This window comes from Bos javanicus, chromosome X, assembly GCF_032452875.1.
Source record: "Bos javanicus breed banteng chromosome X, ARS-OSU_banteng_1.0, whole genome shotgun sequence".
In the NCBI taxonomy this organism is placed as follows: domain Eukaryota; kingdom Metazoa; phylum Chordata; class Mammalia; order Artiodactyla; family Bovidae; genus Bos; species Bos javanicus.
The window spans coordinates 144002963-144020887 of NC_083897.1; the positions used below are offsets into that span (position 1 = coordinate 144002963).

At 51.4% G+C, this 17925-nt stretch overlaps 1 protein-coding gene across 3 annotated transcripts in view; it reads left to right on the top strand.

Moving 5' to 3' along the window:
• Nucleotides 1-1651: 1651 nt before the first annotated feature.
• The window catches only part of P2RY8 (P2Y receptor family member 8), a 45660-nt gene continuing 29386 nt past the window's right edge, over nt 1652-17925 (top strand). For 2 of the 3 annotated variants that reach the window (XM_061408274.1, XM_061408273.1), the window contains exon 1: nt 1653-2001. The gene's annotated coding sequence lies outside the window, so the exon portion shown is untranslated. Of the gene's footprint in view, nt 2002-17925 lie in introns of all 3 variants that reach the window. The other variant, XM_061408277.1, reaches the window with a different exon arrangement.

Sequence of the window (17925 nt, forward strand, 5' to 3'; positions counted from 1 at the left end):
ACCCTGCTCAGTAGCAGATCAGGCTTCTCTTACCTTCTACTTTCACATTTGCTAGAGCCGGGACCCCTGAGAGCCAGGATGGAGAGTAGACCCCCCAGCTGCTGGAAAGACACCAAGTGGACAAATTTTGCCGTTTGCATGAGAGTGGAGCTGGGTTGGCTGCCAGATTGCCATCTTGTCATCCGAAAGTGCTTTTCAACAACTAAATAATCTCATACCACGTGGAGAATGGACGTGTCCCTCCCCACTGTAACTGGGCAGGTGCCTACGAGGCCTTCCCAGGACAGACCTGCCCTGCAGTGTCCCCAGCCTGCCTTCTAGTTTGTAGCAAAGCTTTGACCCCAGGCCTCCCTGAGTTCCAAAGAATACATTCAATCAGAGAACCAAGAAAACACAGGAACAAAGAAAAGCAATCAAGCAAGACAAAATAAAAATCGACATGCTTCCCCGGTGGCTCAGATGGTAAAGAATCTGCCTTCAACGCAGAAGATTGAGGTTCAGTCCCTGGGTCCAGGACATCCCTTGGAGAAGGGAATGGCAACCCACTCCAGTATTCTGGCCTGGAGAATCCCATGGACAGAGGAGCCTGGTGGGCTAAAGTCCATGGAGTCACAAAGAGTTGGACATGACTAGATACATAGATAGAAAGAAGAAGTTAGTTGCTAAGTCATGTCCAACTCTTTGAGATCCAGTGGAGTGTAACCCACCAGGCTCCTCTGTCCATGGGATTCTCCAGGCCAGAATACTGAAGAGGGTTGCCATGCCCTCCTCTAGGGGATCTTCCCAACAGGGATCAAACCCAGGTCTCCCGCATTGCAGGTGGATTCTTTACCGTCTGAGCCACCAGGGAAGCACATAGAAGTACTTACATCCTCCATACCCCATAAGTAGACGGATGACCCCGGGTTTTCCCAAACTGCGGTTGCACATTCGCTCATTCAGCACCCCTGTGACTTCCCAGAAGACGGCCGCCCAGAATCAGCACCCTCATCCCCTCTCCCGCATGACCCTGGGCCCCAGGGCTGGACTTTGGCTCTCGGAGGGTCTTTTCCCGGCAGCTGCCTCCTTCTGATCACAGCGCACCTGCTGTGAAGTCCCCTTCCTCACCTCTTCACGTGGGCCACGCCAACCGGCCCAGCTCCCCCTCTGCTCTGGAGTGCCTCATCGACCGAGCGGCCGGGGGTCTGGGGCAGGGGTGGGTGGGTCGGGGTGAGGGTGGGGCATGAATCCGGGTCGGTCCAGATGGAAGAGGGAAGGGGTTTCCTGGGAGTCCCCAGGGGCGTGGGTCACCTGCGCAGGTCACCTTCTGGCTGCAGAACCAAAAGAGGTCGCCAGGCACTCAGGTTCGCCTGCAAGAGGAAGTCTCTTGGCTTAGCACAGTTTTTTTTTTTTTTTTTTTTTTTTAATAAAAATCGTCAGGCGTTGTTCGGTCTAGGATTCACTGCAGGTCAGTGCCTCCCCTCCTGGTCTGCAGGGTCTGGTGTGCGTCTGCAAGCTGCAGACCTTCTCGGAGAGGCTGCTTGTCCCCGAAGCAGTCTCTGCGAGGGCCGGCACGAGCCACCACGAGGTCCCAGCCGTGGGCCGCACCCCGCTCCCCGCCCCTGCACCCCGCCCCCGGGGCAGGGCGCGCGCTGATAGGAGGGGACCCCGGCGGGCTTGGACGCCAGGAGACTGCATTCCGTCAGACGGTTATACAGGAAATTTCAAAACGGGTTTCTTCTGCACCGACCCTGGGTCTCCTCGGAGGCCGCCCGGAGCCGGCGAGGGGATACCTTTCGAGGCTCTGAATCCGGCGAGGGTGCAAGCCCGCGCGCAATGTGCGCGCCCGACAGGGCGGCGATGCTGGAGTCCGCGCCACGCCCTGACACCCACCCCGGGCTCCTTCGGGGGCGGCGGGACGGCGGCTTCCTGACGCCAGGCTCGGTCTGACGCACGGCTGCCGCGCGTTCGGATCCAGCCCCGGGCTGCGTCTGCACCGCGGACGCGCATCGGCCTTTCCAGGTGCGTCCAGTTTCCGATTTTACGCGCGTTGTGTGGAACCCGGGGCGCCGCCCGGGAAGGGACTTACGGGGGTGAGAGCCTGGGAAGGAGGGCTGCGTGCGTCCTCCTCTCTCGGGGGTGGGGGGCGTGGACAAGACAGGAAAAGCTTCAGACAGACAGGGCCTTGGTGCGCGCTCAGTCAGTGGTGTCCGACTCTCTGCGACCCCACGGACAGCAGCCCGCCAGGCCCCTCCTGTCCATGGAGATTCTCCAGGCAAGAATAGGAGTGGATTGCCATGCCTGTCTCCAGGGGATCTTCCCGACCCAGGGATCGAACCCGGGTCTGCTGCGGCTCCTGCATTGCAGGTGCGACCGCTTGGCGGGGAGATGCTTTGAACACAGTCTACTGGTGCAAACTTCAGGAAAACTCACCTGCGAAGAGCAGATGAGCGCTGAAGGTGGCCAGGCACGACTAGGGGACGGAGACAGGGCCGGATGGGGTGGGGGTGGGGGCCTCCTGGGTCGGGGAGGGTTCCAGCCACTGGGGGGCCCCCGTGAGCCCTGAGATCACCTCACTGGCCCCGATTCACCCAGAAACTGCGAATCCAGACTGTAGCCCACCTGGCTCCGCTGTCCACGGAATCTCCTAGGCAGGAATACTGGACTGGGTTGCTGTTTCCTTCTCCAGGCAAATCTTTCCCACCTGGGGATCGAACCCCGCAGTCTCTTGTGTCTCCTGCCTTGGCAGGCAGGTTCTTTCCTTGGAAAGCTGTATTTTATAAACCACCCCCAGTTTGGGGAGCAGTGAAGCCCCACGTGCACACTGGTCTCCGCCCTGGGAATTCCTGGCGGTGCAAACCGGGAGTCTGTGCGCTTAGGGTCACGCCTGGCGAGGAGGCATTAACGCAGCGTAATGGTTCTGATTCCAAACCAAGGAGGTTTTTTTTTTTTTTTTTTTTCCCCTCCCCTTCTTCTTCTCTGCTCTCTGTTAGGTTGTCGTGTGTCTTCTGCGTGGGGGTCAGAAGGGGCCCCCCTACCCCGCTCCCGGGGCAGGAGCGCAGAGGAACCGGGGCCGGGCGGGGCCCGCGCGCTCCGTCAGCCCCTTTAGAAGTGCGGTGAGTGGTTGGGTTGGAATGGGCACCTGGGCCGAACGTGAGCGCGGACTTTCCTTTTTAAAACACCTCCAGGAGCTGAAAGAATCGCAGTTTCGTTTTCGGGAGCGGTGGGGGGGCGGCGGTGAGGGGGAGCCTTGCGTTGCCATGGCCAGGGTTCGCGGCTGGAGGGGGTGCACCCCCTGTATGTGGTCCCCGCATCCTGGAGACCCCTGCTCGCTCTAGGAGGAGGAACCGGGCCGTGGGACGAGTCTGGAGGCTGGGCCGACCCTCCAGACATCAGCCTTGGTTTCTGAAACATCCCCACTCAGCTGAACGGACACAGGCGGGCGAAGGGGCAATACCACCCCTGAGAGGTCACCTGGGACCCCCTCCAAACCTATTGAGGCCTGTGTTCTCATCTTAGGGATGAAGGCGGGAAGGCCGGGAGTGATGGGTTAGTAACAGGGATTGGGGGGGTGGGCCGTTGGGGGTTCCCCAGGGTGCCCCTCCTCGCTGGCCCAGCCTCTCTGTCCCTCCCTCCATGGGTGTGTCCACCACCTGGGCTCCTGCCCAAGGGCCCTTTCCTGTCTGGGAGGAGTCAGGAGTGGACAAGACACCGGGAATCCCATGCCCCTCTGGTACCTTATCCTGGTCCCTGACTGTGGGAAATTGTCCAGGCCCCCCATCTGCTCCCCCAGGAGATGACCCATGCCCACCACAGACCCTCCTCAGGGCCAACACCACATCTCAGGGAGCCTTGACCCAGCAGATGAGCACACACATGGCCTGCAGGGTGGTGTCCCCTGGGGTCAGCGCTGGGAGCCCCCGGGGAGAGTCCTGCAGCCGTGTCCACCACCCACTCCTGGCTGGACAGACGGACATGTGGATGCAGGGTCTGCCTTCTCTTAGGGAAAGCCATGCTTTGACAGGCAACTGGTGACCGGGTTTGCTTTTGAGCCTGGCAGGGAACTCAGGGCTTTGCTGGTGGCTCCACAGTAAAGGTTCTGCCTGCCATTGCAGGAGACACAGGAGATGTGGGTTCGATCCCTGGGTCTGGAAGATGAGTAGATGCTAGGCAGATAGACAAGCAGATTGCAAATAAATTAGATAGATGATTCATAGATGGTAGACAGATTGACAACCGAGAGTTGGATAGACAGACAAGGAGGTGAATTTTTTGATTTGTAGACAGATACAGAGATAATAAATGACAGAGATAGATGCATAGATGATAGACTGACAGACAGAGGGATTAAAAAAAAAATAGTAGATGAATCTGCCTACCAATGCATGAGACTTGGATGCAATCTCTGGGTCAGGAAGATCCCCTGGAGGAGGGAATGGCAACCCACTCCAGTATGCTTGCCTGGAGAATTCCAAAGACAGAGCAGCCTGGGGGGCTACATACAGTCCATGGGGTCACCAAGAGTCAGACATGATCAAAGTGACTTAGCATTCATGCACACATAGATAGGTAAACATATATAGCACACACATAAAGAAAAATATAGATAAATGATGGATGATAGATGGATAAATAGATGATAGTTTGGGTGACTGATGGAGGATAGATGGATAGATAGAAGACAGAGAGAGGTATAAATGATAGGTAAGTATGGAGACAGATAGATGGAGGGATAGAGAGATAGATGGATGGATGGATTGATAGATGGATAGATGTACAGATAGATAGATGGATAGATGGATGGATGGATGGATGGATAGATGGATGGATGGTTGGATGGATAGATGGATAGATGGATGGATGGATGAATGGATGGATGGCTGGCTGGCTAGATCAATGGATAGATGGATAGAAGGATGGATGGATGGATAGATGGATGGATGGATAGAGGATGGATGTGTGGACGGATAGATGGCTGGATGGATAGATGTACGGATAAATGGATAGATGACGGATAGATGGATAGGTGTACAGATAGATGGATAGATGGATGGATAGATGGATAGATATAGATGATAGGATGTAGGAATGGAGATGTATATAGAGAGAGTGATAGATGAAAGAGGTAGGTACAGAGATCCTGAGATAGACGGCTCTTGTGGTTAGACAGGGTTTCTCTACTCACACCACTGATACTGGCCTTTTAGATGGGATAATTCTTGGCCCTGCTCTGCACTGTAGGCTATTAAACAGTATCTCTGGTCTTCACCGACCAGAGGCCTCTAGCATCCCCAGAGATCGTCACCTGCAAAATTGTCCCCAGACATCAGCAAAGCCTCCTCTGGGGGGCAGAATCACCCCCCCCCCCGCCCCAGTTCATGACCACCAGGGAAAGGACAAGGAAATGGTGGAGGGACGAGTGCAGCCATGGGGCTCGAGGAGAAGGCCACCTCACATCTCCCTACCCACCCCCCCCGCCCGCCCCAGGTCTCAGGGTGGCAACCCACCGCTTCAGAGCCTGCTGGGCCACTTTCTGCCATGTCTCAAGCTTAGCCACATGCTCCTGTTTCTGTAATACAATAATGAAATGGGAGAAGACCCTGTGCTGTGCTGAGATCACAGGTACGGGATACACGAGCACGCTTTGGGCGGGGCAATGTGTTACTGAAAGAGGGTGTGGAATCTGGCTGCTGGCTGTTTAAAAGCCAATAGACGGGCCAGGCTGGTGGAAAGGAAAGTTTGCTTTATTTCAGATGCTGGCAACTGGCTGGGGGTCGGGGGTGGGGGGTGGCGGAGAGTGGTGGACATCTGTCCAGAGGCCAACTACCCACCCCCACCACCACCACCCCCGCTCCAACAAGCAAGGGGTGAGAGCTTTTATAGACAGAAGGAGGGAGCACTATATGCTGAAACAGAACAGTCATCCTGAACAGTCACCTTCACATCGGACATCAGTGATCTCACCAGCGTCATCTTGGTTGTTTAAGCTACAGTTCGTCTTCAGTTCCAGGGATGCACTTGTTTCCATTTCTTTGTGGCCAACTCTCGGGACAGTGGCAGCTCATGTCCTCGGTACAATCTGGTCATCATGTAGTTATCTTCTCTACCTGATGTTCTAGTATCTATAAGACAGCTCACAGGATATGGCTCAGAATATAGAGTCCTTGAGAAAGAGGTAAAAGTCCCTGTCTATGTTTAATGACTCAGTTCAGTTTAGTCGCACACTCACGTTCAACTCTTTGCGACCCCATGGACTGCAGCACGCCAGGCCTCCTTGTCCTTCACCAATTCCCGGAGCTTACTCAAACCCATATCCATCAAGTCGATGATGCCATCCAACCATCTCATCCTCTGTCGTCGCCTTCTCCTCCCGCCTTCAGTCTTTCCCAGCATCAGGGTCTTTTCCAATGAGTCTCAGTTCTTCGAATCCAGTGGTCAAAGTATTGGAGTTTCAGCTTCAGCATCAGTTCTTCCGATGAACACTCAGGACTGATCTACTTTAGGATGGACTGGTTGGATCTCCTTGCAGTCCAAGGGACTCTCAAGAGTCTTCTCCAACACCACAGTTCCAAAGTGTCAATTCTTCGGGGCTCAGCTTTCTCCAGCTTAAAGACTACATTATTATTATTTAGTCTCCTTTGACTATTTTCCTTTGTTTCTGCATCTCCTACTTCTCTGATTAAAAGGCAGGCAGATGACATGGGGGTGGTGGGCAATGACCATAGCATCCTGCTCCGTTCCAAATGGACCAAGATTTAGACCCCATTGTCCACACAAACCAGTCCATCCCAAAGGAAATCACTCCTGAATATTCACTGGAAGGACTGATACTGAAGCTGAAACTCCAGTCCTTTGGCCACCTGATGCAAAGAACTGGCTCATTGGAAAAGACCCTGATGCGGGGAAAGATGGAAGGTGGGAGGAGAAGGGGGCGACAGAGGATGAGATGGTTGGATGGCATCACCGACTCAATCGACATGAGTTTGAGTAAACTCAGGGAGTTGGTGATGGACAGGGAGGCCTGGTGTGCTGCAGTCCACGGGGTCGCAAAGAGTCAGACACGACTGAGTGACTGAACTGAACTGAACTGAACTGTCCATACAAAGAGCCCCAGCATGCGCCCTTTGCATCTTCGCCATACCATGGGATTACCCACTCAAGGATGAACCAAGCATGGGCTCCAACAAGTGGCATTGTTACTGAAAAAACGGGAAGTGTAGGAAGCGTCTTTTGTAATATCCTGTGCTATAAAGGGAATGGAGGGAGTGGGCGGATTAGGAGACGCGCATCCCAGCCTCCCGGCCAGTCACCGCCATGGGCCAGGCCCGTCAGCCAGGGTTGCGGGCTCCTCCGAGTTACCCTGCAGCTGGAGGCATGGGTCTCCAAGTGTTTATCTCACAGGCACCTGAGCAGTCGGAGCAGGGCTGGACCAGCAGGCCGGCAGGTGGATGGAGTAGAAGCAGAGACAACTCCTCAGTCACAGCCACCGAGAATGAATGGGCGGGAAGCATGTGTGGGCTGCGGCCTTGTAAACGAGGGGCCAGAATCAGTCAGCGTGGGCTCAGCTGACGTTTGTTGGATGATGGATGGATGGGTGGATGGATGGATGGATGGACGGATGGATGGGCAGATATGTCGGTGGATAAATGGACGGATGGATAGTTGGGTGGACGAGCAGATGGGTAAATGGATGGATGGATGAATGGATGGGTGGGTGGGTGAGTGGATGGATGAATGGATGGATGGATGATAGATGGATGGGTGGGTTATGGATGGATGGATGATGGATGGATAGATGAATAGGTGGATGGATGGATAGATGGATGGGTGGATGGATGGATAGATGGATGGGTGGGTGATGGATGGATGGATGGGTGGATGATGGATGGATAGATGAATAGGTGGATGGTTGGGTGAGTGAATGGATAGATGGGTGGATGGATGGATGAATGGATGGATGGGTGGGTAGATGGATGGATGGATGGTTGGGTGAGTGACTGGATGGATGGGTGGATGGATGGATACTTTGTTGGATTGATGGATGGATGAGTGGGTGAATTGTGATGGATAGACGAATGAATGAATGTATGGACAGCAAAACAAAAGAGGAGGCTGGTTCCCAGTCAGTTCCTTTGAATTAGCTTCCTGGGACAGTCATAACAAATGACCACATACTGAGTGGATTAAAACACCATAATTTTTTCCTCTGACATTTTGTAGGCCAGAACTCCACAGTCAAAGTTTCTACAGAGCGGTGCTCCCTCTTATGGCTCCAAGGGAGGGTCCTTCCTGCCTCTTCCAGTTTCTCGGGGCTCCAGGTGTTCCTGGGCTTGTGGTCGCCTCCCTCCAGCCTCTGCTTCCATCTTTGCACAGACGTCTTCTGTCTGTGTGTTTCTGCATCAATCTGTGCGTCTTCTGTTTTCACAAGGACACCGGTCACACTGGCTTAGGATCCACCCTAATGGGCTAACGTTAACTTATATCTTAATCACATCTTCATAGACTGTCTTTCCACATAAGGCCACATTCGCAGGCACCAGGGTTGAATACATCTTAATAAATTCTCCTTGAAGTCTTGCTGTCTTCATCCTAGTCAGAGGGAGAGAGAAGGTGCTCTGGAGAAGTCGCGACCTGGGACCTTGCCCAAATGCCCCCACTCTGAGCCCCTCACTTGCTCACGGAACCCTGCTGCAAAGCACAAGAACAAGTTCCATAAGAACAGTATCGCCTAAAAGGGTCGTTTTAAAGACTGAGGAAGATCCACCTGTCTGTTCAACACTGGTGGCAAGCAAGTCCTTGATTGATTTCATGCTCGGGGGTTCATCCCGCATCTTGCAGGATTCCCTGTAGGGCTGTCATTGTAGGTGTTCAGGTGGATTCCTGGAACCGTCATGATGTCCCTCTGAGAATGTTGTTGACATCCCTTTACACATGGGGAGACTGAGGCAGCAAGTGACTCTGTTACCTTCTCAAAGTCATCCAGCCAGCTGATGGTCTACACTGCCTTATTATTACGGTGATGATGATAATGGTGATGGTGGTGGTGATAATGATGGGTGGTGGTGATGATGGTGATTGATTGATGGTGATGATGGTGTGGTGATAATAATGGTGATGGTGGTGGTGATAATGATGGTGATTGATTGATGGTGATTGATTGATGGTGATGATGGTGGTGGTGATAATGATGGTGATTGATTGATGGTGATTGATGGTGATAATGATGGTGATTGATTGATGGTGATAATGATGGTGATTGATGGTGATGATGGTGGTGGTGATAATGATGGTGATTGATTGATGGTGATTGATGGTGATAATGATGGTGATTGATTGATGGTGATGATGGTGGTGGTGATAATGATGGTGATTGATTGATGGTGATTGGTTGATGGTGATAATGATGGTGATTGATTGATGGTGATGATGGTGGTGGTGATAATGATGGTGATTGATTGATGGTGATTGATGGTGATAATGATGGTGATTGATTGATGGTGATGATGGTGGTGGTGATAATGATGGTGATTGATTGATGGTGATTGATTGATGGTGATAATGTTGGTGATTGATTGATGGTGATGATGGTGGTGGTGATAATAATGGTGGTGGTGATAATGGTGGTGATTGATGGTGGTGGTGGTGACGCTAATAATAATGGTGATGGTGGTGGTGATGGTGATGGCGATAATGATGGTGATTGATGGTGATGATAAGGACTGCTCCGTGCACGGGGAATCTGAACCCTCTCTCTGACGGCTGTTCTTGATGCTAAAATACGAGCCCACGTGGAGATGGTGGAAGTGTTCTAGAACTAGGCAGGAGAGGAGCTGGCAGCATGCGGTGAATGCCCTGAACGCCAGTGGAGCCCATGCTTTCAAACCGTGAGCTGTACCTCCGTTTTAAAAAGAGAGAGGAAAGAGGCAGCTGCCGGCCGCCACACCCCCACGCTTGACTTCCTCATCCCGGGCTATAAACACTGTCTGCCCGAGCGTTTGCTGAGCCTGGCCGGCTCCTGCAGGTTCTGAGTCACGCTCACAGGAAGCCAATGGCGCGGGTGTTGCTGAGGTCCCCCCACCACAAGCTGCCTGTCCCCGCCACGGGTGGCCAATTTCCTTTCCAAGCTCAGCTCCCTTCTAAATAAACACCGCCATCGCCATTTCTAAACAGCCATGCAAATGATGGACGGCCAGGTCTGGGCACCAGAGCGGGACCGGGGCTGCTGGCTTTGTACAGCCTCCCTCCCGTCTGTGGCTTTCTTTTAAAATTAGTATTCCTTTATTTATTTGCTGCACTAGGTCTTAATTGTAGCATATGGGAACTTTCCCTGAAACACGAGGGCTCTAGTTCCCCAGCCAAGGATTGCACCCAGGCCCCCTGCAGTGGGAGCATGGAGTCTTAGCCACAGAACCACCAGGGGAGTCCCCCTGGTTCAGACCACGAGGTGCCTTACAACCGGGCTGATCTGTGAAAACATAACTCTTTGTCCACGTTTTTTGTCCTTGTTTAGTCACTCTGCCGTGTCCGACTCTTTTGCGACCCCATGGACTGTAGCCGGCCAGGCTCCTCTGTCCATGGGATTCTCCAGGCAAGAATCCTGGAGTGGGTTGCCATTTCCTCCTCCACTGTCCACGTTGATTACAATGGACCATGCAAGAGAGAGGATGGGGAACCAGACAGGATACCAGGGACCTGAGAGGCTGATAGAGACAGGAGTGAAGTGTAGGGCTCAGGAAGCTTACTGAAGAGCAGAGAAGATAGATGGACATGGACGAATAGAAAGATGGATAGGTGGATGGATGAATGGGTGAAGAGAGATGGTGGATGGATGGATAGATACATACATGATGGATGGACAGATAGACAAATGGATGAAAAGACAGATGGGTAGGTGCATGGATAGATTACAGATAGATGATAGGTGGATATAGATACTAGATGATACTTAGATGGATGAATGATGCTCAATGAGATGATAATGGATGGGTGGATGATAGACAGATGATGATAGATAGATATGGATGGATAGGAAGACGGATAGATGGATGGATGATGGTTAAATGATAGATCATAATAGATGGATGGATGGATGGATGGATGGATGGGAGATAGATGATAGGTCTTTAGATACTTAGATGATTCCTAGATGGATGAGTGATGGTTAAATGATACATGTTAGCAGGTAGATGGATGGGTGAATGGATGGGAGATAGATGATAGGTCTTCAGATACTTAGATGATTCCTACACGGATGAGTGACAGGTAGATGATCAGTGATGATGGATACATGCATAAGTCGATGAAGTCTCTTGAGCTAGGTCAGGATGTCTCAGACTCACCACTATTGACACCTGGGGATGCACGACTCTCTGATGTGGTGAGTCCCGCACCCCACGGCATCCCTGGTCTCCACCCACCACGTGCCAGGACACCCTTCTGGAGGTGATGACAACCAGAAACAGCTACACACACCTCTGAGTGTCCCCAGTGGGCGGGGGCGGCCTGATCACCCACGGTAGAAAGCCCTTGACCGCCGCAGGGTCCAGTTTAAATAGCTGCAGCTGGTGGACAGACCGCCCATGGTTTTGAGGGACGCTGATACTCGAGACAGCGGCCAGAACATCAGTGTTAGCTGGCTGGCGTCCAGCGCAGTGTGACCAAGGGCCGCCCTTGACTCTTGGCCCAAAGCTGCTTCTGCGTGTCCAGCTGGGGCTCCGTCGTGAGGATGGATCTGTAGACAGGCCCCAATCCTCTGGGAAGCTGTGAAGGCCAGAGGGGAAGACCACAGGGCCACCCGTAGCATCACAGAGTGGGCCATCACGGTCTGGCCTCACCGTGAGAAGGTGTGTGCGTCTGTCTGGTGAGGCCACTGGGAGTCTGCTTCTTCCCACAGATTGAGATACACCCCTAGCTGTGTGTCTGACCATGGCCACCCCGTGACCTAATGACTAAACCTCAATTTCCTCTTCCATCAAATGAGAAAAACACCACTTTCTCATCACAATGATGCTGCACTTAAAAAAAAAGAGAGCTTCTATAAATATAAAACTACATAGGCGAGAGGTGTCCACCAGCAAAACGGGTCTAACTGGCTCTTGAGAGGGTGTCCTTATCTCTCCCGAGCCTCAGTCTAGAAATCCATTCAATGGGTATATCAGCAGTCCTTGGTCTTTAACGTTAAACTGGCTCTGTGACTCCGTCACGGGACGTGGGGTAAATTAAGGACACGTTGGTTGTGGGCTCAGTGATGATTTCCTGGTCTTGAGGATTGGTGGGCTCCCAACATTGCCCCATTGGGTCTCTAGATTAGAGACAGAATATCCTGGGACTTCTCAGTCTCCGTGATCACAGGAGTTGTTTCCTTATAATATATACGCTATTGGCCCTGATTCTCTGGAGAACGCTAATGTGCTGTGGTGTGCTCAGTCACTTGGTCATCTTTGACTCTGTGTAACCCCATGGACTGTAGCCCTCCAGGCTCCTCTGTCCATGGGATTCTCCACGTGAGAATACTGGAGTGGGTGGGTTGCCATGCCCTCCTCCAAGGGATCTTCCTGACCCAGGGATAGAACCCTGCATTGGCAGGTGGATTCTTTACCAGGGAAGCCCCAAAGCTAACACAAGTATTAAAAGGATGGATGATTAGATAGATAGATCCATATTTATTTATAGATGATAGATAGATAGATCATGAATGGTTGGATGGGGAAGAATAGAAACACAAGATAGATGATAGATACATGATAGATGGATGTATATACTTATCTATGGATTAACTAGATACATAGATACATAGAGATGATTAAGGAAAATGCCTAAGAGTGTGGAAGATCAGTCGTGCCCAACTCTTTGTGACCCCACGGAGTGCAGCATGCCAGGCTTCGCTGTCCTTCACCATCCCCCAGAGTTTGTTCAAACTCATGTTCATGGTGGATCGTGATAAGTCCCAGTTCTGCTGGGTAGACCAGTAGTCTGGAGGCCCACGGAAACGATGATTTTGTAGGTTACATCTGAAGTCTGTCTGGAGGCAGAATACCATCTTCCTTGGAGGACCTCAGTTTCTTTTCTCCAAAAGCTTTCAACTGATTAGACGAGGCCCACCCATGTTATGACAGGTCATCTGTTTTGCTCAGAGTTCAATGCTTTAAATGTGAATCATGGCTTTAAAAAAAAACATCTGCACAGCAATATCTAGACAGGTAACTGACCACATATACAGATATTGTATGGAGAAGGAAATGGCGACCCACTCCAGTGTTCTTGCCTGGAGAATCCCACGGACAGAGGAGCCTGGCAGGCTACAGTCCATGGGGTCGCAAAGAGTCAGACATGACTGAGCACACACGCACACACACACACACACACACATGGATACTGTAGACAAAATTCACTGTACTGGTTTGATAGCAGCTCGCCTGGACTACGTCAGGTCCCCGAGGCCTGACTTAAGGCTGACCCTGCCTCTCATGGCCTGGCCTGGCTCCCAAGGACCCGATCAGCTCCCTCAAGTCTCCGCTGTGCCCTACATCGGGCCCCCGGACCTGATCACACCCCTTGGTTTCTGTGACCAGCCCCTTAGTCCTCACACTGGGGCCCCTGGGGTCTCGGCCACTCCCCCAACCCTCCCTGTATCCACTCCTGTGGGTGTCGACACTCGCAAGGCGTATCCACTGTCCCAGGGAACCACGTGTGTCCAGAGAATGGAAGCAGCCAGGACTCCAGCGTGACGCTCCTGAGTCCCTGGGATGCGGTGATATGCCTCAGCTTCTAGTCACCATGGCAACCACGGAGCAGGGAATCTCTCAAGAGTCCTTGGGGATCTGGGGTGGGCAGGAACCGCCCCCCTACCCCTTCATCCAACAGACCTCTTGCCTTGCCAAGAGCGTGAGCCTGTTTCTCCTCCCTGGATGGCAAACCTCCAGGCTCATCCTACAGGGGCTGAGAGCATGAGAGAACATGTTTTCTTCTCTCGTACGAGTCTTTGTGTGGAGGTGTTTTTTTTTTTTCCTTTCTTTATCCTCCCCAAATTAAAAAAAAAAAAGAAAATGACATATTTGTTTATTTGTGGCTGTGCTGGGTGTTCATTTGCTGTGCGTGGGCTTTCTCTAGTTGCAGCAGGAAGGGGCTTCTCTCTGGTTATGGTGCAGGCTTCTCATCACGGGGGCTTTTCTTGTTGCAAAGCCCAGGCTCTAGAACACGGGATCAGTAGCTTCAGTGCACGGGCTTAGCCGCCCCAGACAGGGGATTGAACCCGTGTCCCCTGCACTGGCAGGCAGAGTCTTCACCACCAGCCCACCAGGGAAGTCCAGTCCCCTCGACTTTTATTGAGACCTAAGTGATCAGAACACTGTGTCGAGTGCAAAGTCTGCGGTATGGCAGTGTGGCTACCACTACGTGGAGCAGGGTTTAAGAAGGAAAAACAAAGATGCTTTGGTTAGTATCGATCAGCATATATTTCTGTTACGAAGTTTAGAAATGCACCCTAACTCTCTCAGTCGTGTCCGACTCTTTGTGACCCCATGGACTGTAGCCCTGCCAGGCTCCTCTGTCCATGGGGATTTCTCCAGGCAGATATACTGTCGTGGGTTGCTGTTTCCTCCTGCAGGGGATCTTTCCAACCCAGGGATCAAATTCAGGTCTCCTGCATTGCAGGCAGATGCTTTCCCGTCTGAACCACTTATTTTTTTCCCCCTAATCTAAGCGAGCAGATTCTGAATGCTGTGGTCAGAGCCCAAGTGGAGACATCTTTTGTTATGTCTTCGGAGATTCAGCAGATGTATCAGGACAGACAGAGTCAATTTTTTTTTTTGATTCCCCACCACAGTGGGAAACCCAGGGTCCTTGGTCGTCAGTGCCCCGAGGTGTTACGTGATGTTTGTCATGCCCTTCACGGAAAGATAAACATCTGCTTCCTACGATCTTATCACCTTCTCAAGCATCAGCCCCTGGTCTCCTCTTGTCACCCAGGAAACCCAGCCCTTCTCCACCCAGGGGCCCTGCCTCTGGGTTGCTGGAGATGGGGCCTCAGATTCGAAGTGTGCAGAGCACAAGTGTTCAGTGGCTTGTAGCCCACAGCGCAGCTGAATGGTCAGAGCACAGAGAAAGTTCTCGTGTTCATTCACTCGGCGGGAAAGCAGCAGAATGACCTGATGCCTAGTCCGTCACGTATCTTGCCGACCGGGGAACGCCAAAATACTCTGACTTAGACGTGGGACCGTTAGGGGCTGAAATGGGCACCTCGGAAGTTCAGCTGGGGAACGTCATCACCCCCAAGACCTCAAAATATGACCCCCCCTCTTTTTTTTTTTTTTGGAAATAAGGTCCTTACAGAGGACAGTCTTTTAAGATCCTTTTTGCAGCAGAGTCCTCTGGGGTGTGGTCCCTAATCCAGGGATCCTCCAGGCAGCTGAGTGGTAAAGAAGCCGCCTGCCCATGCAGGAGATGGGGGTTCAAGCCCCGGGTCGGGAAGATCCCCTGGAGGAGGACATGGCAACCCACTCCAGTATTCTTGCCTGGAGAATTCCATGGAAAGAGGAGCCAGGGGGGCTACAGTCCACGGGGTTGCAGAAGAGTTGGACATGACCGAGCAGCTGAGAATGCATGTATGCACCACAAGGGTCAGAGACCATGAAAACCAGTACACGGAGTGTCATTCACCCCAGATTTCCTTAGCTACGTCCGGACACGGCAGACATAATGATAATGTCCACGCAGTTCCCAAACGGAGCATCTCCTGGGCCTCCAGCAAACCTCACACATTCCAAAGGATGAGACGCATTCGGGACACACAGTCTGACCCTCATGGAATTAGGCTGCAAGCCAGCAACTAAAACAGGTCCAACGATCCTTCAAGGGCTGGACGATTCCAAATAACCCGAGGGTGAGAGAAGGAATCGTGAGAGAAACAGAGGAGATTTTTCACGAATGACACGGTGAGCAAAATAAGCTGAGGTTGCGTGCTCAGTGGTGTCTGACTCTTTGCAACCCTGTGGACTGTAGCCCCGCCGGCCTCCTCTGCCCATGGCATTCTCCAGGCAAGAATACCGGAGTGGGTTGCCATGTCCTCCTCCGTGGGGTCTTTCCGAACCAGGGCTCGAACCCCCGTCTCCTGCATGGGCAGGCGGGTTCTTTACTGACTGAGCCATCAGGGAAACCCGTGACAATCTCTAAGTCTGCCCATGGTGCTGCCAATGGCATTATTTCATTCTTTTTCATGGCTGAGTAATATTCCACCCTGAATGTGTAGCACTCTGCAACTACTCCTGTGTCAATGAACATTTAGGTTGCTTCCATGTCTTGACTGTTTTGTAAACTCATTCATATTATTTTTTTAAGTTCTACATACATACAAAAATAATGTATTTGTCTTTCTCTGAATCATTTCACTTAGCACAAGAGGGGTGGTGTCCTTGAGTCTTTTCGTGGGGACAGAATAGATGTAGCATCATATTTACCATCTGAGCTGCCAGGGAAGCCCCCTACGACTCAGATTTCCTTGTGAAAAATGCCCGCAAAGTCACGCTTCCTCATTTTAATGTTTTTAACATTTCAACACGCAGTTACAATGCCATAGGAATGAACAGTGAAGCAGGAAATGGCAATGCACTCCAGTATTCTTGTTTGAGCTGAGCAGATACAAACCGTTATGTACATGATGGGTCATTAACAATGTCCTACTCTATAGCGTGGGGACTATATTCAATATCCTGTCATAAACCACAGTGGAAAAGCATATGAACAAGAATGTATCCATGTGTATCAATGAGTCACTTTGTTGCACAACAGAAATTAACACAACATTGTAAATCAAGTATACTTCAAAAAATAAATAAATAAAGAATAAATAATAAGGATAATAATATAAATAATATAATAATAAATAATAAAGAAATTAATAGAAGCTTAACTGACATACGAGCTGCATATGTGTGTATGTGTGTGTGTGTGACTCAGTCGTGTCCGACTCTTTCGTGACCCTGTGGACTGTAGCCTGCCAGGCTCCTCTGTCCATGGGATTCTCCAGGCAAGAATATTGGAGTGGGTTGCCATTTCCTCCTCCAGGGGATCTTCCCAACCCAGGGATGGAACCCAGGTCTCTTGTGTCTACTGCATTGGCACATGGGTTCTTTACCACTGAGTCTCCTGGGAAGCCAGGTACAGGGTTTTATAAACCTTTAGCTGTGCAAATCTTCCTCTTCATTAAATGCATTGGAAGATCTGTACCGGGATTCACCTCCTCCAGGGAATAAATAACATCCAATACATTGTTTTAAACAAAGGACATCAACCCTGAATATTCTCTGGAAGGACTGATGTTGAAGCTGATGTTCCAATGTTTTGGCCACCTCGTGCGAAGAGCTGACTCACTGGAAAAGACTCTGGTGCTGGGAGGGATCGGGGGCAGGAGGAGAAGGGGACGACAGAGGATGAGATGGCTGGATGGCATCACCGACTCGATGGACGTGAGTTTGAGTGAAGTCCGGGAGTTGGTGATGGACAGGGAGGCCTGGCGTGCTGTGGTCCACGGGGTCGCAAAGAGTCAGACACGACTGGGCGACTGAACAGCAACAAAACTACTGTGTATGAGGGCTGCACGATATATTTATGCTGCTCTGATCAGTTTTCACCCGAGGACCACTCACTCGGAGGAAAGCTTTTAGCACGTCGGCCCTGTGCTGCTACAGGAAGTAAAAACCATCTCGACGTGTCGATGCTAACACCTGTTTTTTGTCGTCTTGAGTTGGACGAGGTGATAAAAAATGTGCCAAGGTAGATTTGGACGACGTTAAATTTAGACTCTGCAAAAATGATCAAAATGAAAGACAAGTTCGCAGAGAGAAAGCAGTAAAGTGAACTTTAAGAAAAAGATTTAAAGGAAAAAGGACAGGAACATTGCGACATTTTTCCCATCGTTTTTTGAAAGTTTTTTTTTATGGACCATTTTTA